Source organism: Elephas maximus, chromosome 12 (genome assembly GCF_024166365.1).
Source record: "Elephas maximus indicus isolate mEleMax1 chromosome 12, mEleMax1 primary haplotype, whole genome shotgun sequence".
NCBI lineage: Eukaryota > Metazoa > Chordata > Mammalia > Proboscidea > Elephantidae > Elephas > Elephas maximus.
In genome coordinates this window covers 40,687,936-40,704,174 of record NC_064830.1, presented here as the reverse complement: position 1 = coordinate 40,704,174, position 16,239 = coordinate 40,687,936, and the positions used below count along the sequence as shown (strand labels likewise).

The 16,239-nt window shown below is 44.1% G+C and overlaps 1 long non-coding RNA gene across 1 annotated transcript in view; it reads left to right on the top strand.

Annotated features, from left to right (window-relative positions):
- LOC126087297 (uncharacterized) overlaps positions 1 to 7,851 on the top strand; it is a 53,182-nt gene extending 45,331 nt beyond the window's left edge. Inside the window, exons 2-3 of the long non-coding RNA XR_007519709.1 lie at positions 3,580 to 3,688; positions 7,778 to 7,851. This is a non-coding gene — a long non-coding RNA (uncharacterized LOC126087297). The remainder of the gene's footprint in view (positions 1 to 3,579; positions 3,689 to 7,777) is intronic.
- Positions 7,852 to 16,239: the final 8,388 nt, after the last annotated feature.

Below are 16,239 nucleotides of genomic sequence, written 5' to 3'. Positions count from 1 at the left end.
AGTTTATTCTTCTTCGTTGCCGTGTAGTATTCCTCCATTATATGACTTTACATGGTTTGTGTATCTGTTCTCCTCACTTAAGAATCACTGGTATGGTGGAAAGTGTTTTGAGCCAGACGGACTTAAAAAGTCACAAATTCTCTTGCTCACTATCATGTGACCTAGAGCAAGTCACTTAACCTGGAGCCTGGTTTTTCTGTCTTGCAGATCGGGGATAATTATACTTCACTCAGCGTGCAAGCCACCTGGCACTGTGCCTGGCACATTGTAGGCACCCAATGAATAGCAGCAGTGATTACACAGGGATACAAGGACCACATGGTTGTTGCCATGATGCACAAGGACTGGAAAAAGTCCTCAAGTACAGGATGTCACGGAGGGCTTCTAGAATAGGAGACCTTTGAGCCAGGTCTTGCAGGGTTGGTTGCACTGTGATAAGGGGAGGGCCTTCTGGGGGAGGGTACCTTGTGAGCAGTCACAGAGGGGTGAAAATGCAGGGGTGTTGGAGGCCCAGCACTGAAGAGACTACAAAGAGGTAAAAGTGTGGAAAGGAGGAGGTGACATGGAAGGTAAGAAGAGCACTATGTGAAAGTCAGCAACGCAAAGACTGTGCCGGGAACAAGTGACAAGCACTGCAGGTCTCAGCTGCTGGAGCTCAGGCAACCAAGAGCTTCTGTGGACTAGAGAGTTCCGGGAAACCATCAGAGGGAAAGTGAGGATAGGGCTGACCCTTAAGGGGTAGGTGGTGTCTTAGGCTGGGTTCTCTAGAGAAGTAAAACCAGTGAAGCGTATAAATATATATACAAAAAAACTGATTGCCATCGAGTTGATTCTGACTCATAGCAACTCTGTAGGACAGAGTAGTACTGCCCCATACAATTTCCAGGGAGTACCTGGTGGATTTGAACTGCTAATCTTTTTTTGGTTAGCAGCTATAGCACTTAACCACTATGCCACATATATACAGAGAGATTTATATCAAGAAAATGGCTCACGTGGTGGTAGAGGATGGAAAGCCCCAATTTCATGGGTCAGGCTGGAGGCTTCTTCTGACTCATGTAGTTGCAGGTGCTGGTGAACCGAAGATCAGCAGGTCAGACAGCAGACCTCTGGCTTACAGGTTGTGGAGGCTGACGGATTTCAAAATCTTCAGGTAGATTGCTAGTTCAAGTCCCAAGAACCAGGAGCCAGCTGTAGGATCCAGAGTGAACAAAAGCCAGCAAGCTTTGCCATAAAGTTCACCTATATTGGATACAGGCCACAGCCCTAAGGAAACTCCCTTCCAACTGATTGGCTGCTTATATCATGTGTCATCATGGAGGCAGTTACATTATATCAGATCTCATTATGGAGGTGATTACATCATTACATAGCTGCTAAACTACATCATAACCACCAAACCACTGAGAATCATGGCCCAGCCAAGCTGACACACAACCTTAACCATCATACGAGGAGAGAAGAAGGGAGGCATTCTGAGTGACAATAAGGTGTGAGCCAGGCTGTGGGAGTGGGAAAATCTAGAGCAGGTGTAGGGAGTACACAAACTCTGACCCCTGATGCTCACTGCTACCACCATCATGACTTCTGGAGGATGTGTTTTGAGCACTGACCATGAGCCAGGCACTGTTAAATACTTTACATAGATATTCTCACTTACTCTTCCTATGGTTCAGTGAAGTAGAACCAATTATATCCTCCACTTCCAGACAAGGAGACTGAAGTTAACTAGCTTGACTGAGGTTCTACGGCTATTTCCCCAGGGTTTACTTTTCTGTTACGGGGGAATGAAGATCCAACATGGTGCCTCACATTCCCTGGGCAGCCGAGCTAACATCTCTTGAGGTAGCCATTTGTCACTTCTCAGTACCTCAGAGCTGGATGGCCTCATAACTGGATGGACAGGTGATTTCTATTAGGTTACCCTCAAGGGCTGTGGCTATGGGGCTAAGGGGTCCTGTGCATGGAGAATTTCTGTGTTCGTGGCAGGAACTGAAATGTGGGCCTTAATTCTTCTCTATAGGCCACTCTGGTCTGGCTTGAGGAGAGAATTTGGGATAGGGTGTTGTTCGCATCATCGGAAGCTCAGAGAGAAAAACTTAGGGTAAATAATCATTATCAATGTATCTTGCAGCTGTAAACATTTAAAGGTCATTCTGGGGGTGATGTAAATTGGGTATAAATGGGATGACATGCTTCTTAGCAATAGAGCTGTATTTCTTTTTAAAATCTCCCCACTCTGGAAACCCAGGGAGTATTCAATAGTGAGTTCTGCCTGAGGATACTAGTTCATCTATAGATCAGATTAATAAAGACTAATTCACCTTAATTTACCAGCTTCTTTTCTGAGAAATGCTTGTGGCCCTTTTCTTCTGCTCTTGGGAGTAGGGAGGTGCAATGCCGGAAGGCAAGAGCTACAATAGGCCTCAGGTTCCTTCTTTCCACATACTTTGAAATGAGAAGTGTCTAGACTCCAGGGGCAGCCAGTGAGCTCATGGAGGAGATATATCACAGAGATATATATCCCAGGACAGTCATAAATGTCTCAGCTTATGATTCGTTTGGGTGAGTTACAGAACCAATAGTTTTGATCAAATGCCCAGCTTTACTCGATTAGCAGAAGGATAATGAGAATTGAACAGCAACGGGGACATGAGGAAGGTGATAGGGGTGAGCTTGGCAAAGGTATGGTGGGGAAATGAATGGCTGTTTTTTTTTTTTTTAAAGGAGGCCGTTCTTCAAGCTTCCTGGGTGGGAACTTTGCAGGGTAGGGGGATGGGAATGAGCCCATCTTACCCAAGAAGCTAGAGTTCTGGGGGCAGGCTCTGACATTAATAACCCCTCTGCTTGATGGGACTTTATTCTTTCCAAAGCACTCTCACACATATCCACCCAAGTTCATCATCCCAGCAACCCCATGGGCAGAGAGGGCAGGAAAGGAGTGTACATTTTTCAGATGAACCAACTGAGGTCCAGAGGTGGAGAGTGGGGTGTGAGAAAGGAGGGTGGAGAAGGAGGAGGAGTAAGGAGTGTCCCATCAAGGTCCTGGCCTGCACTTGAAACCACTTGTGCTCTGATTCCCAGGTGGGCTGTCTGGCTGTGGGTGCAGGGATGGCCAGGTTTGGCATTTTATTCTTTCCCTCACTTGAGAGAAAATCTTTTTCTCTCTATTTTCCCTTCTTGACTTCCTTTTTCCCTTTCTTTCTCTTTTTTCTTACTACCTCTTGTTTTCATCTTCCTTCTCTTCTTCTCTAGTCTCTTTCCCTTTCTGTCCTCCTTTCCCCTTTTCCTTTCCCCCTTTCATTCCTTTCTCCTCATTTTTCTCAATAGCTTTACTAATGACTTCTTTAAACTAACATTAATTGAAGTTTAGCATTCAGTCAATGTTTATGCAGTTCCTACTGTTCACCAGTCATTATTGCAGGCACTGGGGACATGGCAAAAAAGAGAGACGAGCCTGTCCTAACAGAGCCGACGGCTCAGAGTGAAGACAAATGATTACATAAATAATGATTATCGTAAGATGTAGTTGGGGTTTTTAGAAGGTCCAATTAATAACTTTCCTCTTTCTCACCCAAGATCTGAGCCAACTGAAAAGTAAGATAAAAGAATAAGGCAAATGGGAAGTCAAAATAGCAACTGAATTACCGAGGATGCTGCTATTGGAGAATGTGGCTTCTATTTTCAGGTGAGTGTGTTGCCTGGTACTGAATCTCAGAGTTTGTCCATCTGGCTTGTCCACCAGTCACAGGTAGCCTGGGCCAGGGCAGGAGGGCCTGCATCCCTGGAAAACCCACAGCACAGAGGAGCAGCAGAGCAGAGGGTATGCTTGCGGTAGGGAGCTTGCTTCCAAGGCTGAGTAAGGAGAAGGAGGAGAAAATGGGGAGGAGGAGGGCCGCTGTCACGCAGACCCAGGTTTCCCTCAACCTCACTTAATCCGTGAAACTCCCACCTCCCTTGGTGAGGAGTGAGTGAGAGGCAGAGAGAGACCAGGGGTATGATGTTGGTGGAGGCGTGCCTTATATGGAGGGAAACGTCAGGAGTGGGGAAGAATTCTGCCATGGCATCACCCACCACCACTCACAACAGATGTATGAGTGAGTGTGTGTATGTGTGTGTGTGTTCGGTGTGTGTATGTATGAAATCACACATGATAGGAACCTTACCTAGTATAGGGGTAACAGAAGGCCTTTTCCCACTTAGCATAAGTGATATTTAATCTGAGCCTAAGTGATTGCTACCTACTTCGATGTGATAAAGTACCCAGAACAAATTTATGCCAAATGTACTTCTTTCCTTCCCTCTTTAAACTCCATAAAATAAAACTCCAAAGAAGTATTTCATTCACTTACTATGTCAACACATATATATTTAATGCCTATTAAATGCGAGAAACTTTCCTGGGCACTAGGAACACAAAGATTAATAGGATGTGGTTTCTGCCCTCAAGGAGCATTCTGATTCGTATGCCAGGTAAGACAGAAATAGCAGAGGTACAAGGTAGGAACTGGTATAATACCTGTTTGTTGTTGAAACAAAGAGTTCGAAGTGAGCTGTGTTAGGGTTTTATGGAATTCATATGGGGAAGAAGTAACTTCTTAAGGAGAGGAGGTAGTATTTAAGCCAAACTTTGAAGGCAAGTAGAGTGCAAGCAAATGGATGCTGACTTGGCCTTCCAAGTAGAGAAGGCAGTGTCAGCAAAGGCATGGAGATAGAAAATCAGGGGTATTTGTGGGAATCTATGAGCAGTTCAGCTTCTTATATAGTAAATAAGATGGGACATGTTAGAAAAGCCAACTTTGAAAAAAAGGTGGGATCCAGACTCTTGAAAAGTCAGTGAAAGTGGTCTGTGCACACCTTGGTCAATAGTAGGAAGAGTGAAGTGATCAGATATGCATTTTAGAGTGATCACTCCAATCTTAGCGCTGTTGTGGTTGGAGGAAGCAGGGATGTTGGGCAGCTTTGAAACGGTCTAGGCTAGAGGTTATGATTCTTAGCAGTGGAAGCCAGCGTGGAGAACGTGGATCAATCTGAGGGGTTGGTCCAGTTCTTCGGCTTTTTCCAGCAGTGTTCCAAGGCCGGAGACACATGCGTGGGAGAAGCAAGGGGTCCAGCTTACTCTAATTGGGAACTGTCAAGGCAGACAGAGGAAGCTCTTGGGGTTTGGAGGGCAGGCACCAGGGAGAGAGCTCTGTGGAGTGTGAGCAGGCAGGACTCTGGGCTTGCCCACATGTGTGATAGGCGGTAGAGAGCAAGAGTCCCGAGCAGCTGGGCTGGGCTGGCTCTCTGTGAGCTCCAGGGGAGCACTATAGGGCATAAGGGTTTGTGAGTCCTGTAGGGCCTTGCCTCATCATGTGAAAATTAAAAATTTAGGTTCCACAAAAGGAAACAATGAAAACAAGACCCAGAGAGATACACTTAAAGATTAACTCGTGATTGTGAAGAACCAGCTGCAAAGCATCATTGAGAAACTGACCCTGTGTACAGGTCTCTGCCATGGGATGTTGTCCTGTCCCTCCTGAGGTGCCGGGGTTTTTCCGTTATTGCTTGGATTTTATGAATTCCTTGTTCTCAGAAAGAGAAAGGAGCTTATTAAGTGAAGTGGCTGCCGAGTGTAATTTAAGACGAACAAAACCTAGATCTTTTTTTTTCTCACCACGTACCATACATAATTGTATGAAGGGCAGGATTTATTTAGTTTGCATTATGTTTTTTTTTTTTCCTCAAAGTTTAATTACAGTGTTAAAAAAGGCAACTACAACTTGAGAGAGAAAAGCTCCATGGTCATGGAGACCAGCATGACCATTCTGAGTTTGAAACACAGTTTCTTTGTGAAGGGTGTTAATTGTATATGAAACCTTGGGGCTTATGTAAAACACGTTTTATGAAAATAAACTTGAGCAGCCATTAAAATGAATAGTTGTTTTAAATCAGGTTCAAGTTGCGTGGTGGTGCCAAGGAATTTTTGATGCCTCTTTTATTGCCTTTGCTTTGGGTTCAACTCTGCATTTACTAAGACAATATCGGAGCCCTGGAGGTAAACCTTAGCTCATAATTGGGAATCAAATGTATAATTCTAATGATAGACTAAGGGAGGTATGGAAATGAAAAAGCTTGGGTAGCATTTAGGCCTGAACAACTTCATGAAGAAGTAATTCTGTGTTAAAAAAAAAAAAAATCCAGCATTTTCCGGGAAGAGTTGCCTGATGGCTTGGTCTCAAACCAATGAACTAATTATGGGACTCAGCCTTCCGGCTTTGAGGTGCGACCCTGGGCAACCTGGAGATCAGAAACAGGAGGGCTGAGCATCATTTTCTCATCCTCCAGCACTGATGAGGGATATCTCTGGCTTAGAGATCTCTGTGGTTCAGCGGGGAGTCCAGAGCTGAGCTCTCAGCTGAAAAGTCCATTTGGAAACCTGAGCTTGAGCCACCCACTTCCTTGGGGCTCATCAGGGGTGAGAATAAGTGGCTATGGGCTTTGGGGGACCCACACAACTGCATCCAGGAAGATGGGGAGAGAAGGGTCTAGTCAGATGTTTTTGTGCTTTTGTATCCTTCACTTCTCCCTGTCCCCTTCCCTCATGTGAGGTTGGAACAACACTGCTGAACAGTGCGGGCTCAACTCCTGTTTAGGCAGCAGAGAGACACCTTCTCCGCTGGTGGGAACCTGAGCACACAGGCCTGGTCCTGGGTAGTACTACTACCCTCACTGCTCTCCACGCCCCCCTTGTATACATGGTTCCTCCCCCACTAAATCACTGACATCTTTCTTCTCCTTAAGGGCATGTTTTCCTCCCTGTACTGAGGTCCTTATAGTTATTTAGACAAAACCTGCATGAAGAAAAAGGAAGATAGCTCTTGGAGTTGTATGTGTTGTTGTTGTTGTGTTGATTCTGATTCATGGTGACTCGGTATGCACAGAGTAGAACTGCTCCGTAGGGTTTTCAAGGCTGTGACCTTTCAGAAGCAGATCTCCAGGCCTGTCTTCTGAAGTGCCTTCTTGAACCACCACCTTTTGCTATTTGTTGAGTGCTTAACTATTGGGCCCTCATTCAGCTTTGCATTGAAGTCCGTAGTTTAATAGGCAGACCACTGGCCTCTGTTTTAGTTATCTAGTGCTGCTATAACAGAAATACCACAAGTGGATTGCTTTCAACAAAAGCACCACAGTCTAGGAGGCTAGAAGTCTGAATTCAGGGCTCCAGCTCCAGGGGAAGTCTTTCTCTCTCTATTGGCTCTAGGGGAAGGACCTCGTTGTCAATATTCCCTTGGGTCCAGGAGTTTCTCAGTGCAAGGACCTCAGGTCCAAAGGACACACTCCACTTCTGGTATTTCTTTCTTGGTTGTATGAGATCCCTCTCCTCTGCTCGATTCTCTCTTTTGTATCTCAAAAGAGATTGACTAAAGATATAACCTAATCCTGTAGACTGAGTCCTGCCTCGTTAGCATAGCCTCTAATCCTGCCTCATTAACATCATAGAGTTTAGGATTTGCAACACATAGGATAATCACATCAGGTCACAAAATGGTAGACAACCACTCAATACTGGGAATCATGGCCTAGCCAAGTTGACATACATTTTGTGGGGACACAGTTCAATCCATAACGACCTCAATCCCAGAGTACCTAATGATATCCATTTTGTGTTTTGCACTGGGTTGTTGTGAGTTCTTCAGCAATGCAATTCCTTGTCCTTGTTGTGAGCTCTTCAACAATGCCCTTCTCTGACCTCTTTTCTGACTCCCTGACTATGGTTTTTGCTTGGTTTGAACAGAGACCAGGTACCAATCAAGGCTTCAAGAATGGTGGTGCAAGGAGCGTGGTGAAGTGAGAGAACACTGCTGTGGCAACAGTAAGCTTCCGGGATGATGTCTCCTGCAACCCCTAGGTACCAGGCAGAGCTGGTGTTAGAGCTGGTGGTCATCTTGGATCTTGCAGGGAGCGCTGGATGCACTATTACTACTACCCTCCTTTGGGCACATTCCTTTGGAAACCTGTCTCCATTTTCCCACCATGATGAAGGTATTTGTAGATGAGTGGTGTGATGGCATCAGACACATTGGTCCCACAGCACCTATTGCCTAGCATCCTTGACATAACAGAGCTACTTAAGAGGCTCTCCTTATAGTTAGGTGTGAAGATGGCCCCCCACACCCCCACAATCAATGTTCTGAGAGTAAGGACCAGGTTGGCTTCATTTTCTGTATTCTTTATAGTGGCGTACAGGGTTTGAAACACAGTTTCTTTGTGAAGGGAATTAATTGTATACGAAACCTTGGGGCTTATGTAAAACACATTTTATGAAAATAAATTTGGACAGTCATTAAAATGAATAGTCATTTTAAATCAGGCTCAAGTTGCATGGTGGTGCCAACAATTTTTGATGGGCAACACCATAGGTGCTAGGAAAAAACTTGCCAAATGATTTATTTTTTGTAGTGGAAGCCCATTCAAACCTAGAGGTTCTGAAGTGCATTTTGGCCTGGCCCCCAAATGCATGACTGCAAACATGTGGGCTTGACATCTTCCGTTCCCTTCGGTGGCATGGCTCAGTGAATCAATTCAAACCCATTAAGATTTTCAGAATGACAGGAGGAGAAAATCCTCTCAGTGAACATACAGAGGATACGGTGACTGAACCAATGCCATTTCCTTGGAAATGGACCATTCTCTCATTTTTTAAATCCCATCAATTGCAATCCCCTCCTCAAGGCTGAGTATCTGGTTTTTACATTCCTATTTCTTGACACAGAAGTCTATCGCAAGGATAGGAGATATATGAGTTACATACTTGTTAGTAACACCGTGTTGCCCTGTGTTCAAGCAGTAATGTGGAAAGAGTTCTCAATTTTTCTAGGTTTGTAAATCTAAACAGATAATTATCCTTCAAAAGCATGGGATGGGCACTAGAGTCAGGAAACTTGGCAAGCAGACATGGACTCTGCTCCTAATTGTGTGATCCTGGTTTGTAGCATTCTCAAGCAAAATGGTGTGTGTGTGTGAGAGAGAGAGGGAGAGAGAGAGAACAAACTGTTTTTCTGTGCGAACACAATTGAATTTTAAAAATCTAAATTAAACACACCTTCTTCAGGAGCACATCTCTTGCACAGAGTGAGGCCCATTGCATCAATACGGTTGCCTGCAGAGCAACGAAGTCACTTCCTACAAAATTTCTAAGACCAGAAATGAGGATAACAGGCCAGTATTAAATATTAACATCTTTTTCACATTTTGCTGTTCTCTTCCAGAGAACACAAAGAATACTGACATATTTTTAGGAGCTCAGGTAGGTAGCTAATGGACTAGAGAAGCTTTAAAGTCAACTGCAGCGACACATAAAGAGAAAACTTAATTACAGTCAGAATTCAGTGTGTTAACTGGATAAATGACTAGCCTTTGTATTTCGAAGCATCTAAAATGCTGTTGAATTTAGGATGTAACATTATTTTATATACCCCTAAAAAAGAAAAGGAATCTCTGGGTGGTGCAAACAGTTAATGTACTCGACTGCTAACCAAAAGGTTGAAGGTTTGAGTCCACCCAGAGGTACCTTGGAAGAAAAGCCTGGTGATCTTCTTCCGAAAAAGCAGCCACTGAAAACACACATGAGGTCGCCTTGAGTTGGAATTAACATGTCAATAACTGGTTAGTTAAGAAAGAACGCCCCCCCCACCCCAAAACCCAAACCTGTTGCCATGGAGTTGATTCTGACTCATAGCAACCCTATAGAACAGAGTAGAACTGCCCCATAGGGTTTCCAAGGAGTGGCTGGTGGATTCAAACTGCCAACCTATTGGTTAGCAGCCAAGCTCTTAATGACTGTGCCACCAGGGGTCCAAGAAAGAAAAAGTATTGCTAATTAAACCATGACCACAATGCTTTATAACTTAGAATTTTAATTTTATATTTATTGAAAGAGCATTTTCAGGCTTATTTAGGTACTTGTGCATACATTAAAATGAAAATGCAAGAAAAACAAGTTGGCTACAGTATTTCCAAGCTGTCTTCACAGGCTGGTTGGCTGTCTGACTCAGAGTCGCCGGTGACTGTGGTTCTACACACATGGCCTCCCTCTTGACATCAAGAGTAGGGAAGGTGAGGATTGCTTCCCACAGCACTACACTGCTGATGTGGGTTTTCTTCCTAGAGCTAATGCTTCTTCTTCTTTTTTTTTAAATTGTGTTTTAGATAAAGGTTAAAGAGCAAATTAGTTTCTCATTAAACAATTAATACACATATTGTTTTGTGACATTGGTTGTGTCAACACTCTCCCCTTCTTGACTTTGGCTTCCCCCATTACCAGCTTTCCTGTCCCCTCCTGCCTTCTCGTCCTTGCCCCTGGGTTGATGTGTCCACTTAGTCTCATTTTGTTTTATGGGCCTGTCTAATCTTTGGCTGAAGGGTGAACCTCAGGAGTGACTTCAGTACTGAGTTAAAAGGGTGTCTGGGAGCCATGTTCTTGGGTTTCTCCAGTCCCTGTCAGACCAGTAAGTCTGGTCTTTTTTTGTGAGTTAGAATTTTGTTCTACACTTTTCTCCAGCTCTGTCTAGAGCTAGTGTTTTCTTGATCTTACCAGAAATTAGAAGATGCCAACAGCATGGTTCCTCAAACCAGGATTCGTATTTTTTTCTCAAGTGGTCCTACAGTGGTTTGTTGGCTAAAAGAGTAAGGTTTGCAGTGGTGGAGCAGTGCTTAAGTGCTCAACTGCTAACCAAAAGGTTGGCAGTTTGAACTTACCAGCTGCTCCATAGGAGAATGATGTGGCAGTCTCTTGTTGTAAAGATTTATAGACTTGGACACCCTAAAGGGCAATTCTACTTTGCCCTATAGGGTCATTATGGGCTGGAATTGACTCGATGGCAATGGATAATCTAGTCACTAGGAACACCAACCAAGTACACTTGTGTGGGCAATGACAATGTCATGACCTCTACCTGCTTCACAGCCATCATAAGATGCCATCAATTTTAAGATGCTGTCATGGATTGAATTGTCCCCCCCCAAAATATGTGTATCAACTTGGTTAGGCCATGATTTCCAGTATTATGTGCTTGTCCTCCATTTTGTGATTATAATTTTATGTTGAGAGGATTAGAGTGGGATTGTAACACCACCCTTAGTCAGGTCACCTCCCTGATCCAAGGTAAAGGGAGTTTCCCTGGGCTGTGGCCTGCACCACCTTTTAACTCTCAATAGATAAAAGGAAAGGGAAGCAAGCAGAGAGTTGGGGACCTCATACCACCAAGAAAACAGCACCAGGAGCACAGCGCATCCCTGCATCCGAGAAGCTCCTCAACCATGGAAAGGTTGAGGACAAGGACCTTCCTCCAGAGCCAAAACAGAGAGAAACCCTTCCACTGGAGCTGATCTCCTGAATTTGGACTTGTAACCTACTAGACTGTGAGAAAATAAATTCCTTTGTTAAAGCCAGCCACTTGTGGTGTTTCTGTTACGGCAGCACTAGATAACGAAGACAGAATTTGGTACCAGAAGTGGGGTGCTGCTCTAACAGATACCTAAAATGTGGAAGTGGTTTTGAAACTGTGAAAGGATAGAGTTGCAACAGCAGCAGAGGACCAGTGCAGCCGAGAACCTGCAGCTGCAGAGAAGTGGTGACAGCAGAGAACCAACAGCAGCAGAACCAGGAGACCGGCACAACACAGTGCTGGAGCCAACTCATGGAGCGAGAGAGCTGAGTGCCTATGTGCAGGAGGCTTCTTGGCAGAGTGGGGTGCCTCTGGATACTTACTGGTGGAGCTAAGCTTGCTGACCCACAGAGCCAGAGAGCTAAGTACCTGTGTACAGGAGGCTTCCTAGAGGAGTGGGGTGCCCCTGGGGACTTATTGGTGGAGCTACAGAGCTTTGGAACACTTGCCCCAGCAGAGCAGATGTGGGCATGAGACCCGAGGACCCGAGAGGCCAAGAAACCATGAAGCAGAAGCTAAAGAGAAAAGTAATACAAGAAGCTGAGCTGCCTCAGTCTCAAAAGGAATGGCCATGACCTCAGGAGTTTTAAAGGGTGGAGCCATGGCCTCTGGTGTTTCTAAGGGCGGAGTTGCCACTCAGATGGTAGGGGAGAATGGTGCATCTAAAGCTGAGGGAGCAGAGTTGTGGTCCCAGTGGGCCTGGAAGGTGGAGCTGAAGCCCAGGGCCAAGGGGCCTTCACTCAGAATCTAAAGAGTGTGGCCAATACCTAGAGTCTGAAAGGCAGGGCCATTGTGTAAATTGTCTCAGAGAACAGGGGATTATTTTCAAAGCTTTGAGAGCTAATAAAATGTGTTTTGCTGAATTGCTTGGTGCCTGTTATCCCTTCTTTTCCTACAGTTTCTCCTATTTGTAGTGGAAATGTCTAGCTTGTGCCTGTTCTGCCATTGTACCATTGAAAGCAGATAACTTGTATTCTACATTTCACAGATGAGGGAGAATTTTTGGATTTTGGACTTGGAGTTAAGACTTTTGCTATGATATGATGAGATGAATATGTTTTGCATGCTGCAAGGATGTGATTTTATGGGGGTAAAAGGGTGGAATGTCATGGATTGAATTATGTCCCCCCCCAAAAAAAATATGTTTATCAACTTGGTTAGGCCATGATTCCCAGTATTATATGGTTGTCCTCCATTTTGTGAATGTAATTTTATGTTGAAAAGATTAGGGTGGGATTGTAACCCCCCCCTCACTCAGGGCACCTCCCTGATCCAAGGTAAAGGGAGTTTCCCTGAGGTGTAGCCTGGACCACCTTTTATCTCTCAATAGATAAAAGGAAAGGGAAGCAAGCAGAGAGTTGGGGACCTCATACCACCAAGAAAGCAGCACCAGGAGCAGAGTGCATCATCCTTTGGACACAGGTTCCTCGACCAGGGAAAAATTGAGGGCAAGGACTTTCCTCCAGAGCCAACAGAGAGAGAAAGCCTTTCCCTGGAGCCAGTGCCCTGAATTTGGACTTGTAACCTACTAGACTGTGAGAAAATAAATTTCTCTTTGTTAAAGCCACCCACTTGTGGTATTTCTATTATGGTTGCACTAGATAACTCAGGTGCCAATTCAGGATGCCAGCTGCATGCAATAAGTTTCTTAAAAGATATAAGTAAAAATTTTAAGGGATTCAGAGGAAATCTCTTAGCAAGAGAAGGTTTATTTTTCATTTTAGGGGAGATGATATCAAGGAATCCTTCATCTAAAGAGCCTAAAGAATGGGTACAACTGAGAGTTTTGGGGCCCAAGTCCTATTACTTATCTATCCTTCAGAATTTCCTTCAGAGAGTATCAGACACAGCATTATAGCCTAATGGGCAATAAAACATCAGGTTATTACTAGCTGGACATGAGCTAGCTTCCTTTCCCCCAAGAAACCTGCACATGCCCACACACCTGCATCAACCACCACTCACCACCACCACCACTGTGCTGGGTCTCCCTGGTAAGCTGCTTCCTCCTTCCCCTCTCCTAATCTTGGATAACCATTATGTGTGGAACAGTCTCAGGTCTACCTCATCCAATTAGATGCATGGATGAGGATGCCTGATATCTTAAGAGGCTAAGCCCTGTGTGTTTCTTCCATGGAAATGAGAAGTAGAAAAGAGAAGAGAGCCTAGATTTTTGTCTTTAAGGAACAGTAACTGCACCCACTAGTAAAATGTAGTTCAAGAAGCGACCCAACTTAAATATAGCTCTTACCCAGTGTTCCTGCCGTGCTAACGCTGTTCCTTGTACTTAGCTCTGTCATGGCACCCTTGTCTGTATGATGTGTCTCTGTTTATGTGGCCATTGTGACCTCCTTGAGAGTATCAGTCATGTCTTATTCACCTTTGTAACCTCAGTGCATTGCACAAGGGCTAGGTCTTAGTAGATTTTGGGTGAACATTTGTCAAAAGACTGAGGATGCAGAGAATGGGGGAGGAAATGCTCAGGGGTAGGGGAATGTCAGTGAGATTTAAGAAGGTGGAGTTGTGCTATGTGGCTGAGGTGAAGGGTGTGTGAAAGGAAGCAGTGGAAAGTTGGGACCTGAGGAAAGGCTGGTGCCAGATCATGGAGGGCCTTGAGCAGTACTAGAAAAAAGATTACTTGGCTGCATAGAATCTGAAAAGGACTAAAGCAGGCCGGGCTGTAAGTAATCCCTCATGTACATTAACTTGCAGATGGCAATTAATGTGGCAAAATGAATTGGTTGCTCATGACCATGTATTAGATGAGGTTATCCAAATAGAGAACCTGATGTATCTGTAACTTCATTTAAATAGCTTATTCTCTTATAGTAGCACTCATTCATTCATTCAAACATTCCACTTAGGTTTATGGGTGAAGATCGTGTGCCAGGCACTGAGGACACATAGGAAGAATAATGCACAGTTTGTACCTTGAAGGAGGTCACATTCTGGCAGGGGAAACAGATCTGTGCATTTCCATATATGTAAATGTGGACATGTAAGTAAGTAAGGTACACATGAGGCATTGGCGGTTCAGTGGTAGAATTTTTGCCTTCTGTATGGGAGACCTAGGTTCAATTCCTGGCCAGTGTACCTCATGTGTAGCCACCACCCATCTGCAAGCAGGGGCTTGCATGTTTCTGTAATGTTGAACAGGTTTCAGTAGAGCTACTAGCCTAAGATGGAATAGGAAGAATTGCCTGGTGACCCACTTTTGAAAATCAGCCAGTGAAAACCCCGTGGATCCTAACAGTCCTATCCACAACTGATCGTGGAGATGGTGTAGGATAGGGCAGCATTTTGTTATGCTGGGATGGGGTTGTCATGTGTCGGGGGCAACTTGACAGCAGGTAACAACAAGAATAAGTATATGAAAAAAACATAAAAATATTTGGGATTCAGTGTATGATATTGAGAGTACTGTGTGGGTACAAAGGAGGGAACAATAATTTTTACATGGGTGGGTCAAAGAAAATTCCACAGGGGCCAAGATGAGTCTTAAAATACTTATCCCAAGACAGAGTAATCATCCTCTGTAGAAGTCTTCCCACAGAAGACTGTTACCCCTGACAAAAAGGATTTTGTGGTCAATTAAGTTTAGAAAATAGTGCATAATCCATTTCCATCTTGGAATTCACAGTGTGCATTAAAATGTTAAAGGCTCTGTGAAGACCATCAGTAAAGTAAAAACAAATAAACACAACTCCAATTTATTTGGTTTAGTTTAAAAGCCAGTTGCTATCAAGTCTCCGACTTATGACGACCCCATGTGGGCAGGGCAACACTACTCGAAACGCTTTTCATGGCTGTGACCTTTTGGAAGCAGATCATCAAACCTTTTTTCTGAGGTGCCTCTGGGTGGGTTTGAACCACCAACTTTTCAGTTAGTAGCCAACAGCTTAACCATTTGCCCAGCCCATGAACTCCCACTGGATTGGTTTAATCTACCATTTTTCAAATTTAGTTGACCACTGAATGTTTCTGTGGTGGAACACCTGTTAACATCTTATCTATTAATATCGTAATGCATATTAATATCTTACACTTAGTAATATCTTGGAGGCCTAGTGGTTAAGAGCTTGGCTGCTAACCAAACAGTCGGCCGTTTGAATCCACCAGCCGCTTCTTGGAGACCCTATGGGGGCAGTTCTACTCTGTCCTATAGGGTCGCTATAAGTCTGAATTGACTCAACAGCAATGGGCTTGGTTTTTGGGTTTCTTAATATCTTAATATCACGGTTTAGGAAGCATGGCTTGGTAGCCTGATTTGGGTGTGGGTTTATCTGTAGGTACAGGCAGAGGTAAGGTGACTGTCGGATATCCTTTTCAATCCTGTGAATTTCTGCTGTTCTTAGAGTTCTCATTGAGAATTGATATTTCTTATATGTGTACGACTGCATGTGGTCAAATCATGCATAAGCCTGGTCATAAGCCTTTATCTAAAATTCCCTTAACAAAGACCGAAAAATATATCGCTTCTGTCTCAAAGGCCATATAAGGCTATTGTGGGAATGACTACTGTACTGAGATCGATAAATATTACACCACAAAATGCAAATGATAATTTAGAGACTAGGGAAAGGCGTAGACTTTGGACACTGTCTGTAGTGAGTAGTGTCACTAAGGAGAATAAGGGCTTCTGAGACATTCTGCCTAGTTGCATTGCCTCCTTACACTTTAGTTTTATTTATAAATTTGCTACCAGTGCAGAAATCACTTGTCAAATCACCTGGAGATTTTTTCATCTCAGTGACTGAATATTGTAAAGTTCAAGGCAAAAAGGAGCCCTATTGTTATAACGAAAAAGTTC